Source organism: Mauremys reevesii, linkage group 1 (assembly GCF_016161935.1).
Source record: "Mauremys reevesii isolate NIE-2019 linkage group 1, ASM1616193v1, whole genome shotgun sequence".
Classification (NCBI taxonomy): domain Eukaryota; kingdom Metazoa; phylum Chordata; order Testudines; family Geoemydidae; genus Mauremys; species Mauremys reevesii.
The window spans coordinates 228646830-228663656 of NC_052623.1; positions in this window are offsets into that span (position 1 = coordinate 228646830).

Here is a 16827-nt window from a genome sequence, read left to right on the forward strand (position 1 = left end):
CTGCCTTAATCTAGTAGTATATATTTTAATATAAATGAATTAATTGCTTAGGTATTCATTGAATTAACTGGTGGTTTATTGAAATGGAAGTGACTGAGTCCAATTATCATAGGTGAACAGTTCCTCCTTTGAGTTTCAGAGTGGTGTTTTGGCACCCAATTCACTGCTTTTGTACCTAATTATTGACCAAGAGGTAGAGTTGGGAGCCCTAACTGAACTCTCAAGTTTTCTTATTTTGCTTTTGAAAAATGGTTTGCAGGTCATTTCTTTAGGAAGATACTGGGACAGATTTTTATTTTGCCAACATACTGGTAAATCTAGGGTAATTCTGTTGATTTCAGTGGAGTCACTCAGGATTTATACAGGTTGAATGAGAGCTGGATTTAGTCCATTGCATATATAAGGTAGGCTGCTTTCTTCTTTCTGTGGTCCAACATGACTTTCCAGGCTGTAGCTCTAAGACACATGAAGGAAATGGGAATTCTGTCCTGTGAGAAGCAAGGAGTAGATCTTTCCAATTTCTCTTCATATCTTCAGTCACAAGGCCCCAGGGACTATGTAAACTCATAAATATCCCAAATAGCCAATCCAAATATAGCTTTTGACAATCAATGTCCGAGGCCATACTCTGAGTGACATTGTGTATACATTAAGGTTATGACATTCAAATGGATGACTAATTTTGACCCAGTCTCAGTCTTTGTTCTCTCCATTCCTGTCTCTGTGGAGTCCCATATGCTCCAACAACTCTTTTGATTGGACTTCTGTTTCTACCTGTAAACTGTAGGCACTGGTGGATTACCGTATGGGCTGAAGGGGGAGGGGGCATGCCCAGGGCCCTGCAGGAGCAGCTGGAACTCTAGCCCCACCCTCTGCTCCTCCTCTTCCCCCTGAGGCCCTGCCTCCAGCCCAGCCAGAAGCCTGTGGAAGGGTGGTGAGCAATTCATAGATTCTAGGGCTGGAAGGGACTTCGAGAGGTCATTGAGTCCAGTCCCCTGCTCTCATGGCAGGACCAAATACTGTCTAGAACATCCCTGATAGACATTTATCTAACCTACTCCTAAATATCTCCAGAGATGGAGATTCCACAACCTCCCTAGGCAATTTATTCCAATGTTTAACCACCCTGACAGTTAGAACTTTTTCTAATGTCCAACCTAAACCTCCCTTGCTGCAGATTAAGCCCATTGCTTCTTGTTCTATCCTTAGAGGCTAAGATGAACATGTTTTCTCCCTCCTCCTTATGACACCATTTTAGATACCTGAAAACTACTATCATGTCCCCTCTCAGTCTTCTCTTTTCCAAACTAAACAAACCCAATTCTTTCAGCTTTCCTTCATAGGTAATGGTCTCAAGACCTTTAATCATTCTTGTTGCTCTTCTCTGGACCCTCTCCAATTTCTCCACATCTTTCTTGAAATGCGGTGCCCAGAACTGGACACAATACTCCAGTTGAGGCCATGTCTTGCTCACAACACACCTGTTAATGCATCCCAGAATCATGTTTGCTTTTTTTTGCAACAGCATCACACTGTTGACACATATTTAGCTTGTGGTCCACTATAACCCCTAGATCCCTTTCTGCCGTACTCCTTCCTAGACAGTCTCTTCCCATTCTGTATGTGTGAAACTGATTGTTCCTTCCTAAGTGGAGCACTTTGCATTTGTCTTTGTTAAACTTCATCCTGTTTACCTCAGACCATTTCTCCAATTTGTCCAGATCATTTTGAATTATGACCCTATCCTCCAAAGCAGTTGCAATCCCTCCAGTTTGGTATCATCTGCAAACTTAATAGGTGTACTTTCTATGTCAATATCTAAGTCGTTGATGAAGATATTGAACAGAGCCGGTCCCAAAACAGACCCCTGCAGAACCCCACTTGTTATACCTTTCCAGCAGGATTGGGAACCATTAATAACTACTCTCTGAGTATGGTTATCCAGCCGGTTATGGACCCACCTTATAGTAGCCCCATCTAAGTTGTATTTGCCTAGTTTATTGATAAGAATATCATGCAAGACTGTATCAAATGCCGTACTAAAGTCTAGGTATACCACATCCACCGTTTCCCCCTTATCCACAAGACTCGTTATCCTATCAAATAAAGCTATCAGATTGGTTTGACATGATTTGTTCTTTACAAATCCATGCTGGCTATTCCCTATCACTTTACCACCTTCCAAGTGTTTGCAGATTTCCTTAATTACTTGCTCCATTATCTTCCCTGGCACAGAAATTGAACTAACTGGTCTGTAGTTTCCTGGGTTGTTTTTATTTCCCTTTTTATAGATGGGCACTATATTTGCCCTTTTCCAGTCTTCTGGAATCTCTCCCGTCTCCCATGATTTTCCAAAGATAATAGCTAGAGGCTCAGATACCTCCTCTATTAGCAAATTGAGTATTCTAGGATGCATTTCATCAGGCCCTGGTGACTTGCAGGCATCTAACTTTTCTAAGTGATTTTTAACTTGTTTTTATTTTATCTTCCAAACCTACCCGCTTCCCATTAGCATTCACTATGTTAGGCATTCCTACAGACTTCTCAGTGAAGACCGAAACAAAGAAGTCATTGAGCATCTCTGCCATTTCCTGTTACTGTTTCTCCCTCCTCACTGAGCAGTGGGCCTACCATGTCCTTGGTCTTCCTCTTGCTTCTAATGTATTGATAAAAAAGTCTTCTTGTTTCCCTTTATTCCTATAGCTAGTTTGAGCTCATTTTGTGCCTTTGCCTTTCTAATCTTGTCCCTGCTTTCCTGTGTTGTTTGCCTATATTCATCCTTTGTAATCTGACCTAGTTTCCATTTTTTATAGATCATGCAAGATCTCGTGGTTAAACCAAGCTGGTCTTTTGCCACATTTTCTATCTTTCCTACCCAGCAGAATAGCTTGCTTTTGGGCCCTTTGAAATACTGCCAACTCTCCTCAGTTGTTTTTCCCCTCAGTCTTGAATCCCATGGGACCTTACCTATCAGCTCTCTGAGCTTACCAAAATCTGCCTTCCTGAAATCCATTGTCTCTATTTTGCTGTACTCCCTTCTACCCTTCCTTAGATTTGTGAACTCTATGATTTCATGATCACTTTCACCCAAGCTGCCTTCCAGTTTCAAATTCTCAACGAGTGCCTCCCTATTTGTTAAAATCAAATCTAGAACAGCTTCCCCTCCAGTAGCTTTTTCAGGCTTCTGAAATAAAAAGTTGTCTGCAATGCAGTCCAACAACTTATTGGATAGTCTGTGCCTCGCTGTGTTGTTTTCCCAACATATATCTGGATAGTCGAAGTCCCCCATCACCACCAAATCTTGGGCTTTGGATGATTTTGTTGTTTAAAAAAAGCCTCATCCACCTCTTCCACCTGGTTAGGTGGCCTGTAGTAGACTCCTCGCACGACATCACCCTTGTTTTTTACCCCTTTTAGCCTAACCCAGAGACTCTCAACACTTCCGTCTCCTATGTCCATCTCCACCTCAGTGCAAGTGTGTACATTATTAATATATAAGGCAACACCTCCTCCCTTTTTCCCCTGTCTATCCTTCCTGAGCAAGCTGTACCCATCCACACCAACATTCCAATCATGTGTATTATCCCACCAAGTTTCGGTGATGCCAACAATGTCATAGTTTGTATTTATTAGCACTGCCACTTCTTCCTGCTTATTACCCATACTTCTCGCATTTGTATATAGGCATCTAAGATACTGGTTTGATCTTGCCTCCCAGTTTTGCCCTGACCCTCCTTTCTCTCTGCCATTATAGCCCATGCTCCCTCCTATTTCCGACCCATCTCCCAGGTCTTCATGTTCTCCACTTACCTGTGGGCTTTGCTCACCTGTCCCCATCAAACCTAGGCAGATCTGGCTGAGTGCTTCTCACCCAAGCCCCACACTGAGCTGACCCAAGCGTGTTCCCTTCCCCGCTGCCTGGTGTGGCACTGGACTGATCCGCCACCCCCATGCAGTGCTGGACTGAGGGCTGCTGCTGGGCCAAGGCACCCTCAACCCTGCATGGCACTGGAACGAGCCCCCTGCCCTCGAGTGCTGGAGCAAGCCTCTCTCACTCTCCCCTTTCCCCCTGCACAGCATGGAGCTGCTCTCAGCCTTCTCCCTTTTTCCCCCTCTCCACCTTCCTGCATGGCATGGAGCTCCTCTGAGACCGTTCTCCCTTCCCCCTCTCCCCCATGCAGAGCTGGCCCTCTCCCCTCTCCCATGTGGAGCTGGCCTGAGCCCCACCACTCACCGCCCCGAGCTCCACTGCTCACCCCCCCAGCTCCTTTTTTGGCAAAACTGAGCATTTGTCCCATTTGCAAATGGGACAAATGCCCAATTTTGTCAAAGTCAGGATGTCTGGGCCAAAATGGGAAGTATGGTCACCCTAGGCCAGGCATCCCCAAACTTTGTCAGTGGTGCCTCCCCACCCCCATTACCCAGTCTGCGCCCCCCTCAGGATAAGGTTGCCAGCTTTCTGATTGCAGAAAATTGAACACACCTACCCTGAGGCCCCGTCCCTTCTATGAGGCCACAGCCCTGCTCACTCCATCCTCTCTTCCTCCATCGCTTGCTCCCCCAACCCTCATTTGCTCATTTTCACCAGGCTGGGGCAGGTGGTTGGAGTGGGGGGCTCTGGCTGGAGAGTGCAGGCTCTGAGGTGGGGATGGGAATGGGGGAAGGTTTGGGGGTGTAGGAGGGGGCTCCATGCTGCAGGGTGGGACTGAGGGGCTTGAGGTATGAGAAGGGACCCAGGCTGGGTCAGAGGGTTGGGGTATGGGAGAGGGTGATGGCTCTGGCTGGAGGTGAGGCTCTGGGGTGGGCTGGGAGGGAGGGGGCTGGGATGTGGGGCCAAGGGGGTTTGTGGAGAGCTCTGGGCTGGGGCAGAGGATTGGAATGTGGGGGGTGAGGGCTCTGGGCTAGGGTTGTGAGTTCTGGATTGGGGCCAAGGATGAGGGGTTTGGGGTGAAGGAGGGGTCTCAGGACTAGGGCAGGGGATTGGGGTGCAAGAGGGAGTGTGGGATATGGGCTCTGGGATGGAGTTTGGTGTGGGAGGGGGCTGGGGGGTACAGGAGGGGGGTGCAGGCTTCAGGAGGGAGTTTGGGGTGCAGGAAGAGGCTCAGGGCTGGGCAAGCTGTTGGGGTGTGAGGGGATGAGGGCTCCGGCCGGGGGTGCAGGCTCTGGAGTGGGGCTAGGGATGAGGAGTTTGGGGTGCAGGCTCCAGGCAGAGCTTACCTCAGATGGCTCCAAGGAAGTGGTTGGCATGCCCCTCTGGCTTCTAGGTGGAAGGGCAGCCAGGGGCCCTGCCTGCTGCCCCCATCCGCAGGTGCTACCCCCACAGCTCCCATTGGCAGTGGTGCTGACTGGAGCCACCAGGGTCCCTTTTTGACCAGGCGTTCCAGTCAAAAACCAGACACCTGGCCACCCTATCCTGGGAGCTGGGGCCAGGAGCGGGGATGGGGACCGCGGTTGGGGGCTGTGAATGAGGGTGCAGCTGGGAGCAGAGCCACAGCTGGGGCTAAGGCTGGGCCCTGCTGCGCCCCCCTTAAACATTCCTCCATGCCCCCCTAGGAGGGTGTGCCCCACAGTTTGGGGTCCACTGCCCTAGGCTGTGGTAAGAGCTGCCCAGGGAGCCCAGGCAGCTGTGGGGAGACCCGGCCCTGCACCTGCCTTGGGCAGGGGAGTGGGTGCCTGAGAGCCCCCCCAGGGTGCACCACACAGGACAGATGGAGGGTCCAGGGCTCCCCACTGTGGTCCAGGCTCCCTGGGCAGCTCTTGCCAGGACTTGGCTTCTGGCTGGGGCAGGGCCTTTGTGCAGGGGGTAGCAGGGATGTAGCTTCATGGCAGGGGTGAGGGATGTGGGGGCCCCAAATGTTTTTTGCCTAGGGCTCCAATATATCTTAATCCACCTCTGCCTGTATGGCCACTGCTTGACTCCCACTGAGTTTTGGACATGGACTATACACCTCTAGCAATGTTCAATAAGTAGTATGACACAGCCACATAAACAAGTAGTTGGGGCTGTGTAGTTTAATTAGAGTTACCATTAAATGAAAACTTCTTTTATAGATGAACTCATTTCTACATTGTCATTTTTCCTTTCTAACTGATCATAATTATTAGAGGGTGGGAAGCCATTCTGGCTTTCCCTATGAGCGGGTTCCTCTTGACAAACTGCTATTATTAGGCACTGCTACTCTCACTTCTCTTGATTCCGTTTATATTTCCTTTGTTCTGATGCATGTTCTGAGCACAACTGCCAGTTCATGTACTCTTGAGCAATCCAAAAAGAGAACACTTTGTTTCATAATTAATTTACTACTGTAACTTCTGTAGAATCCTGGCAAATGCATGCAACTGCATAATATTATTCTATTAAAACCAAGGACTTTCTACCCCTTATAGATGTAATAAAGAAATCAAAGTACATGCTGGATATAAATCCAAAACTAGAGCTGAATCCAACATACTTTGAATCCCTTATGGCAATGAGTGATTCCAGCATACTTCAGAGGACAACAAGAAAAGCATCTACTTCTGAGCAGCTGGAAACTGAAACTCATAGAATATCAGGGCTGGAAGGGACCTCAGGAGGTCATCTAGTCCAACCCCCTGCTCAAAGCAGGACCAATTCCCAACTAAATCATACCAGCCAGGGCTTTGTCAAGCCTGACCTTAAAAAAACCTCCAAGGAAGGAGATTCCACCACCTCCCTAGGTAACCCATTCCAGTGCTTCACCATCTCCAAGTGAAATAGTTTTTCCTAATATCCAATCTAAACCTCTTCCATTGCAACTTGAGACCATTACTTCTTGTTCTGTCATCTGCTACCATGAAGAACAGTCTTGATCCATCCTCTTTGTAACTCCTTTTCAGGTAGTTGAAAGCAGCTATCAAATCTCCCCTCCATTCTTCTCTTCTGCAGACTAAACAATCCCAGTTCCCTCAGCCTCTCCTCATAAGTCATGTGCTCCAGACCCCTAATCATTTTATTGCCCTCTGCTGGACTCTTTCCAATTTTTCCACATTCCTCCTTGTAGTGTGGGGTTCAAAACTGTACACAGTACTCCAGATGAGGCCTCACCAATGTCAAATAGAGGGGAATGATCACGTCCCTCAATCTGCTGGCAATACCCCTACTTATACAGCCCAAAATGCCATTAGCCTTCTTGGCAACAAGGGCACACTGTTGACTCATATCCAGCTTCTCGTCCAATGTAACCCCTAGGTCCTTTGCAGAACTGCTGCCTAGCCATTCGGTCCCTAGTCTGTAGCAGTGCATGGGATTCTTCCATCCTAAGTGCAGGACTCTGCACTTGTCCTTGTTGAACCTCATCAGATTTCTTTTCGCCCAATCCTCTTATTTGTCCAGGTCCTTCTGTATCCTATCCCTACCCTCCAGCCTATCTACCACTCCTCCCAGTTTAGTGTCATCTGCATCTGAGTGGTGTAGGGTCTGTAGACTGCAGTAATAGAAGCAATGAACATAGGATTGACACTTCTGTGTTGGGATTGAAATTATCGGGGTACTGCAAGTCAGGATCAAACAGCATCATTCATAGGGCTGAGTAGGAAATGGATTTTCCTACTCCTGGAGAATTTGTGAGATTTCAAAAATCTTCCCCCTCCCAAATTGGGATGAAAAATTGAAATCTCAGACTTTCATGAATGAAAATTTCCCCCTTCCCTGAAAACAACCAGATTGGTTCTATTTTTGATTTTGATATCTTCTACTTAATTTTTAAAGCAAAAAATCAGATTTGACTCAAACTGAAGTTTTTGTTTTGAAAATCTCAGAATGAGACTCTCTGACAACTTTTTTTTTCTTTTTTGTGGGGGGGGGGGGGACAATAGCAGGACATTCATTGAAACCGACCCTTTCCTGTGATCAGTTTCGGTTTTCACATTCTCATTTCCAGATGAGAAAATACTTTGTCAGTAAATTCCCAACTAGCTCTAATCAGTCGTGCTGTGTGTGGGCTCAAAGACTGGAAAATCAGGGGGTGACGCAGGACGGGAATGGGATGTATTGCCAGAGCTGTGTGGCATCCTAGAGTCTGAATAGCAGGGGATGCTGTAGGTCAGAAATAATGCACATTGGCAGAGCTATGTGTGGTGCCAGCCCTTGAATATCAGGGGATGTTGCAATTTGGGATTATAATCCACAGGCTTGTGTATGTTTATGTCAAGGGAATTTGTACAGCTCATGCCCCCAATGTGCCTGGCTAAAATCACTGCCAACTCCATCTATTGAACACTAATGATTTTTTTTAAGAAGGCAAGATGAGGAAAATGAACATTAATTTCCAACAGATGGGACTAGAGTAGGGCAGCTGCAGGTATACAGTACATTACACACAGCATGCAAGTGTGTGTGGAAGCCTTTCCAAACAGTGCAGAGGCCTCTCTGTTTCCCTGACAATTGAGTCAGGTAACTGTATTTTTCCACTGTCACGCCACAAATCCTGTTACTCTCTTCTGCCCATTTGAAAAAAAAATATGGGTGAACTCAGGGGACTGCTAATAGACTCTGGGTGTTGGGCAGCAATCAAACAGCATGGTGTTGTCCATGTGAGACTGGTAAACACATTCCTGTAAAATCATCACTTGTTTTACATTCTGGGTTGAAATCCTATGTCAACAAGATTACAGAACAGGCACATAGAAAACAAAACATAGCAAAGACAGGAGTAAATAAGATTACTAGGCCAAATGGTGCCGCTAAGCACATTATCCACACTGCAGGGGATGTACAGCTGGGAAAGGCCTGGAGGAACTCTGCCTATGCAAGCAGAATACACTGGGGTGTAGAGAGCTCAGGAGAAGAACGCTCATTGGGGTTCATTAGCGTTGCCAGTTCTCTCAGATCTATTGTAAGTCTCACGATAGCTGGCGTGTGGGTTTTGTTTCGTTTTTCTTAAAGCCCCAGCAGCTCCTGAAATCCTGTGATTATGAGAGAGACTCAGCTTTCAGATAACAAGAAAAAAAGAGCTCTCAAAGCTGTAGGAAAGCTTGAAAACCTAAATCCTAATGGCTCAAAACCAGAGGTCAAATAAAGAGAACCCCAATGGGAAGGTAAATCCAGTGTGCAGGGATCCTCCTGTGGGGTACAAGTTGGTATAGTGGCTTTTCTAGCATACATGCCCCATGCCACTGCCAAGAGAAAGGAGGCACTGTCAGGACTTCTCTAAGCTCAGCTGAGCTTATAGGGACTGTTTGGGGCTGTTTGTAGCCAGTGTAACTCAAAGCTGCCTTTTAATGTGTAAATAGATTTAGGTGTTTAAAACTGGGGGGAGGGGAGTGAATTTCCTAGTGCAATTGCTTTCTTCTGCGCTGAAATCTGTCCTAACCATTTCCATGCAGAGATAGAATGCTGTGAAGTGTGGTACCTACCTTGAGTATGCATGATCTTTCTTTATCTCCCTCCATTAAAAACAGTGTATGCTCCAGCAGTTAGTAAAACATGAATCACTACTTCTCATGTTGCTTTTTAAAGGACATCTGGGTCACTGTTTTGTGCTTTGTCATGTCTAGAATAGCTCTCCAGACTGAGAAGTGGTTTCAGAAATCTTCCTGTTCCATGAAACATCAGGCTTAATTCTGCTTTTTAGTCTCACTGGTTTAACTGAGGAGTAATTCCAGTGAGGTCAATAGAAAATTAGCATAAGGGAGAGCAGGATCAGGCTGTCAGACTTTGTAAGCTGGAGGGGTAGCAGTTACAAGAGGGCTATCTATAGTGAAAAAACATCAAAGGCATCGTTCCTCCTCTGTGAAGAGGTTATGGACCTGTGGGAAGGATATCTAGCAAATGGGATTATTTTAAACAAGAGAATACACTGGGAAAACAAGATGAGAAATGACCCTCCAGAGGAACTGGCCTCTGAGATCTAAAAGGATGGGAAATGGTTTTGAAACATGGCCAGATAAAGATGCTTGCTTTTGATATTGTGATATAGTCTCAAACGACCATCGCAGCTGAATGAACACAGCTACTCATAAGAGGAAAGGGAATTGAGTTAATTTCTGCAAACATATTCATTTGATATCTGTCCTGCCCAGGATGCTCACCTCTTCTTCATGTGCTGAACAATCCTTGTTCCCTGAGGGCTGCCAAACCTGGGCAAACAGCCCCAAAAAGCATCTGAGGAAAGACCCCCACCAATTCACTTTAGCCCCTTTCATTTTCTCTTTGTGAACATTCATGTGACTCAAACTGTGTAGAAAGCATAAATGTTGTGACAACTTGTGACCGTGGTCTGCACTGGAAGGGTTTGTGTGACCATCTTGAAAGTTCTTTGAGACTTTAGGAGTCCTCCAATCAGAATTGAGAGGACACCATGTGGCGTAGGTGACTGGTCATGTAACATGGATAGTGAATTACAACTAGTAGCTACTCTTAACAACAGTAACAAATAGTGCATCACTCAGTCACTTTAAACTGAAATATGTTTGTATAAATAACTCATCAAATGTTACAAGTCACAACAAATTTGGTAAAAATCCAAATATAATAATTCACAGAAAATCAAGTTAATTTTTTTGATTCAATTGTTGGCTAGAACAAATTCTCCTCTGTCTGCTCATAGTTCCTTTAGAACTTTCTCTCCCTTCTCTACTATTCCGGCAGAGATTCAAATAATTTATACTATCAAAGCTTTTAATTCCAGATTAAAAACATTGCTGCATATCAGCTACAATAGCCCCCCACAGTGTCATGTTCTCCATCTCGTACAGTGCACACCTGAGCCTTCTTGGCAATGCCTGACTGTGCAGGTAGAGAATTCCCAGGCTCAGCACCAGTCCTGTGGGAATTACTGTGTTGCTTAGTGTTTGCATGGTTTCCTCTGTACTTTTGCTACTATTTCATCAGCACAGCAAAAACTGCTTTGCTCCTTATTGAAATTTGTTAAGTAAATACAGAGTAACCAGCAAATACATCTAGATAGTGACGACCAAATTTCTGACGCTGGCCTCCATTTCTTTAGCATCCAGAATGCAGGTGCACTCTGGAACCCACTATTTAGTGCAGGAGTTCTCAAGACAAAATTGTTTGCCTCAGAGTGCAGCCACCAACTTTAGCCGACACAGATACACGTCCAAATCATTGTAATTTATTTAATTGCTAGCTAGTAAGCCTGTTGGGGGGAAAAGTAACATTAACAAACCTACAAGTATCACTTTTTTCATAGCAGGCTTACTCAGCCCTACCAAGCCTGGGGATAAATTAAGCCCTGGATTGGGGGTTGGAGGAGGCAGCAGGGGTCTGGAACCTGAATCCCTATGGCCAGAGCCTGCCCTAGGGCTGAAGCCCAAAGCCTGAGCCCCACTGCCCCTGGGAAGGTGGGGAACTCACTGACTGCCATCTCCTACAGTGTTGTGCTCCAGGTGTCTCCAGAGGGGAGGGTACATCCCAACTCCTGCTAGCAGCCCCAGCAATCAACACCAAGGCTTTGCATCCAGGACTAACAGGGAGTGGGAGGGGCTACTACTTTGCCCCACCCCCAGTCACATCCCAGGAGGCTGTGACCACAAGAAAAGCCCCTGGTGGCCACATTTGAGAAATGCTGCGTTGGGATCACTTAGGGTACGTCTACACTACAAGACTATTTCGATTCATCTTAATTCGAATTTCTGGAATCGACCTAATGAAGTCAAAGTTGTGTATCCACAATAAATACACTAATTCGACTGTGTGAGTCCACAGTAACGGGCGAAGCGTCGACTTTTGAAGCGGTGCACTGTGGGAAGCTATCCCACAGTTCCCGCACTCCCCGCCGCCCATTGGAATGCTGGGATTTCCCACCAATGCATGCTGGGGGGGGGAAATTGTGTGGAGGGTGGTTTTGGGTAACTGTCATCATTGAACCGTCAATCACGCCCAGCATCCCTCCCTGAAAGTGCCAGCTGGCAATCTGTTTGTGCACTTTTCTTCTCAGTGACAGCACGGGCGCCACAGCACTGCGAGCACGGAGCCCGCTGCAGTTATGGCCGTTGTCAGCTCCTCGCAACTTATCGTCCACCTCTTCCGCAGTCAGCTGCTGAGAAATTTGGCTAATTTTCAATGGTGCTGCGAGCAGTGGTGGACCATGGGGGACGTTTTACCAACATCAACGTCGGGTGGCCTGGCAAAGTTCATGACGCGCGTGTTTTCTGGAACTCTGGTCTGCTTAGACGCCTGCAGGAAGGTAGTTTCTTCCCGGACCACAAAATAACGCTTGGGATGTGCAGATGCCTATAGTGATCCTCGGGGACCCAGCCTACCCGCTAATGCCCTGGCTCGTCACGCCCTATGCAGGCACCTTGCACAGCGACAAGGAATTCTTCAAGTACCAGCGAGCAGCGAGCAGCGTGAACTGTGACTGTTCAGTTTCTTCACAGAGAAGCTGAACCTACCCCTGTTTCTTTACCAAGTTACTGTTGACTAGCCTCTGCAGTTACATACCCCGTCCACCCCGCTTCCCCAACTTCTAACACACATTTAAAAAGTAAAGTACGTGCTCCACTGTAGCTTTACAATGGTGTCTTTATTGATGACTTTGCGTTAAAGGGTTGAAACTGGGAAGCACACTGTGCTGGGTAGGGTGTGTGGTCATGTAAAGACCGCCTCTAAAGTCGAGGTTTGACATGCTCCCGCTCCCAGACCGGTCAGCAGTGCCAGACTGGTTGTTTCAACGGATCCTGCCATCCCTCCTTTTTTGGACTCTGTGTGCGGGGGCTATGTGGCCTTGTTGCGGGGGAGGACGGATACAGATTCCTCTGCTGCGTGGCTCTGCGGTCCATTACAGGGACCGTTGCATGACATCTGTAACCCCCCTCCCCCGCTACAAATGCACGTACCACCCCCAACGACAGAAAACCTGCAAACCACCTCCCATACCAGCTAACCGCCTACTGACTGCACTGTGTGTGTGACATGCTGCTGATCCAGCCCCCGTCTCTGTACCCTGCTAAAGTGACTGTCCTATGCATTACACTACCCCCTCAACCACCCAACGACCCACCCAGGACATCTAACACAGCGTTGTGTAAAAAACCATGACGGAAAAAGTAAGTAACAGAAAACTACTTTTAATAATCAACAACACAGTAAGGGAAGGACTTTTCAAAATGTAGTGACTGATAGCTTTTGGGTAATTTAACACTGTCCTGTGGTGCAGTGACAGTTTTCACGGCCCATGGTGACCCTCCTTCTTGTTATTTTTGATGAGGGGGGGATTGGAGTTTGAGGCGGGGGTGGGCGGTTGCAGATACAGTGCAGGGGGGCTCTGTCTTCCTGCCTGCGGTCCTGCAGAACATCGACAAGGCGCCTGAGCGTGTCCGTTTGCTCCCTCATTAGTCCAAGCAGCGTTTGAGTCGCCTGCTGGTCCTCCTGACGCCACCTGTCCTCCCGTTCGCAGAGTGAGCGGTGCTGCTGAGTGAGGTTCTCCCTCCACTGGCTCTGCTGGTCCGCCTCGGCTCTGGAGCAGCCCATAAGTTCAGCAAACATCTCGTCCCTTGTCTTTTTCTTACGCCTTCTAGTTTGTGCCATCATCTGTGAGGGGCATGGTGGATCAGGTCGTGATACAGTTGCACCTGTGTGATGTCAAAAAGGTAGTGAATTTCTTACAATGATACATTTTTTAAACAAAGAAACATAGTCTACTCGGTGTCTGTGAACAAGAGTATGCACAGCACCTGTCTCATGCACACTCACTAATGGAAAGTTCGATTTCTCTGAATGCGCTTTCATTGCCTGGTGTATTGGGCTGCAGATCAGAGAACCTTTGCAGGAAAGAAGAATTCGTGTAGCAGCAAGGCATGGTAAGCCAAACACTTTTGGATTCATAGAAGTGAATGCACAGCTCTGTCCTCTTGATGCAGGCAATCCTGAAAGCATAAACTCGGACCCTGTTGCACCCCCTCGCGGCTGTTCACTGGGAAAGATCTCTGTATGCTGCCACTCTGTAGACTGCAGCACGTGGCTGTTAAGTGAGGCTTCTTGTTATGCAAAGGAACAGTTAAGCGCTCTCATTACTAATAGTACCCCAATTACTCAAATTTCATGCAGGAGTGTGCGAGAGAGATCACCCTGAGGAGAGTCTCACGGACAGAGAGAGCGCGCATGCTGGAAGAAAGCCACCACAACCCAGGGGCCTACTCTGCCATGCTCATGAAGGCAATGGTCCCGAAGTTCCAGCTTATAGCATGGCACGGCAAAGTGTGCTACCTCGGGGCACACGATAAGCTAGCTCTGCCAAGGAACCGCCTGCATAGACTTTCGGATTACCTCCAGGAGAGTTTCCTGGAGATCTCTTATGAAGATAAAAGTTCCATCCCCCTGTATGTAGACCTTCTGTTCTCCTAATGTCTCTCCCTGTTTAGTTACTAAAAAAATGTTAACTTGTTGATCTTAGCTGCTTTTAATAAATAAATGTTAACTTGTTTAAAGCACTTACGGACTGATCCTTCTTCCGATTCAGGGTCCGTGGTAACGTCTGGGGAGGGTTGGTAGGGGGATCTCAGAGAGGGTGAGGAAGAGATCCTGGCTGTCGGGGAAAGCGCCGTCGACTGCCTCATCCTCCTCATCTTCCCCGTCCGCGAACATCTCCGAGGAACAGTCCGTCAACACTATCCCATCCTCAGAGTCCACGCACACTGGTGGGGCAGTGGTGGCAGACCCACCGAGAATGGCATGCAGTGCCTCGTAGAAGCGGCATGTCTGGGGCTGGGCTCCGGAGCGTCCATTTGCCGCTCTGAGTTTCTGGTAGCCTTGTCTCAGCTCCTTGACTTTCACGCGGCACTGCATTGCATCCTGGCTGTATCCTCTGTCTCTCATGGCTTTGGAGACCTTCTCGAAGGTCTTTGCATTCCATTTGCTGGAGCGCAGCTCCGAAAGCACAGGCACATCGCCCCACACAGCAATCAGATCTGAGACTTCCCGGTCAGTCCATGCTGGGGACCTCTTTCTAGTCTGAGATTGCCTGGACTTCTCTGCTGGAGAGCTCTGCATCGTTGCCGGTGCTGCTGAGCTCGCCCCGATGAGCAACCAGGAAATGGGATTCAAACTGTCCAGACAGGAAAAGGAATTCAAATTTTCCCAGGGCATTTCCTGTGTGGCTGGTCAGAGCATCCAAGCTCCGACTGGCGTCCATAGCGTCAACAGAGTGTTGCACTGTGGGATAGCTCCCGGAGCTACTAAGATCGATTCGCATCCACACCTAGCCTAATTCGACATAGCCATGTCGAATTTAGCGCTACTCCCCTTGTCGAGGTGGAGTACTGAAGTCGAACTAAGGAGCCCTCTATGTCGAATTAAATGGCTTCCTGGTGTGGACGGGTGCACGCTTAATTCGATTTAACGCTGCTAAATTCGATTTAAAGAGCTAGTGTGGACCAGCCCTTAGAAATCTACATAAAAATGGAGGCCAGTGTCTGAAAATCAGGCCCTCAAAAACAGTGGGATAAGTCCTATAGTTCATAGTTGGACACAACGTTTGCTGATTTCAGTTAGAGTTTCATTGAATAAGTCCTGCAGGATTTGACTCCTTGCTGGAGAAATCAGCAGCCGTTAAGTGATTTCAGCAGTCCTGCTTTCCTGTTCAAATAAAGACCTTTTTTAAAAAAAACAAACAAACACACCAAAGAGCATTTCCAAATACTTTAATAGATGTAATTCATCCCCCTTATCTCTGTTCCTCATATAATCTAATATCTGATAGCCTGTTGCATCAAATCCAAACAAATAGAGACAATGGAAAAAGAGAAGGGGCACATAATGGTTAGACATTTTAAAACTAGACGTAAAGCAGCCTAACCATAAATATGTATGCAAAAGTGCAATTGATCTAGGTTACAGCTTTCCAAATCTGTCTGAATGAATTTCTGGTGTTTAACTGGTGAGATTGAATAACTTCTCACACCGAGACCAATTTTTACCTCCATTTTACTGGGGCCAATCCTGCGTAACTCCAGTGAAGTCCAATTAGCCTCTAAGGATTTACACTAGTACAAATGAGAACACATTTGGTCTCCATGGAGATTCCCTTAGGTTCAGATTCCAAGCATAGGAACCAGCCTTGGTGCTGTTCCACCTGTAAAAGACAGAGCTCAGTCTCTAAAGTCTCTTCTCTTCAGTTTGTTGGGTGGTCTGGTGATGACTCTGGTGGCTACAGTTTCAAACACGTATGGGGCAGGCACAAGTGCAGACCTCTTCAGGAGCCTCTTTATTCTTATGAGCTATAGCTTGTTTCCCAGATGCTATTAGGAGTTAAAATCAGCAGGTCCTCTCTGCAGTTATGAAGACTATGGGCTAAGAAGTTGGGATGGATGTGCCGAGGGAAAGGAGGAAGGAATTGCCCTTCTTGGCCCCGGAGAAACTGCAGCGCTACGCTGCAGAGGCCACTTTAGTCAAGTTGAAGTAGCATTTTATAGCTGTAATGTACACACTCCTCTGCCCAGGGGGTCTGCATGGTCACATCAGCAAATTGCTGAATTAGATTTAATTGATATCTTGACTGACTGCTAAATGAAGAGATTAAAAGTGTCTACAATAATGTGAAGCATATAAACACTTGGGAGAAAAAGGATTTTTTGGAACTGTACAGCAGGGTCATACACAAGTAATGGATAACTTTTTTTTTTTAAAGGAAAACAGGCCTAATAGAACCAGTTTGGAATGGTGTGATGGATTTCACTCTGGAAGTCTCCCAAAGGGACTGGGGAAAGCCCCATCACTCACATTTTAAAATTAGGCTGGTCAAAGTACCTTTGGAGGGAGAAAACCCTGGACTAGCGCTGCAGGGGATGAATTACAGGAGGTGACCAGAGACACCTCTTCTGTCTGTAACTTGTGTGATTCTAACAGCC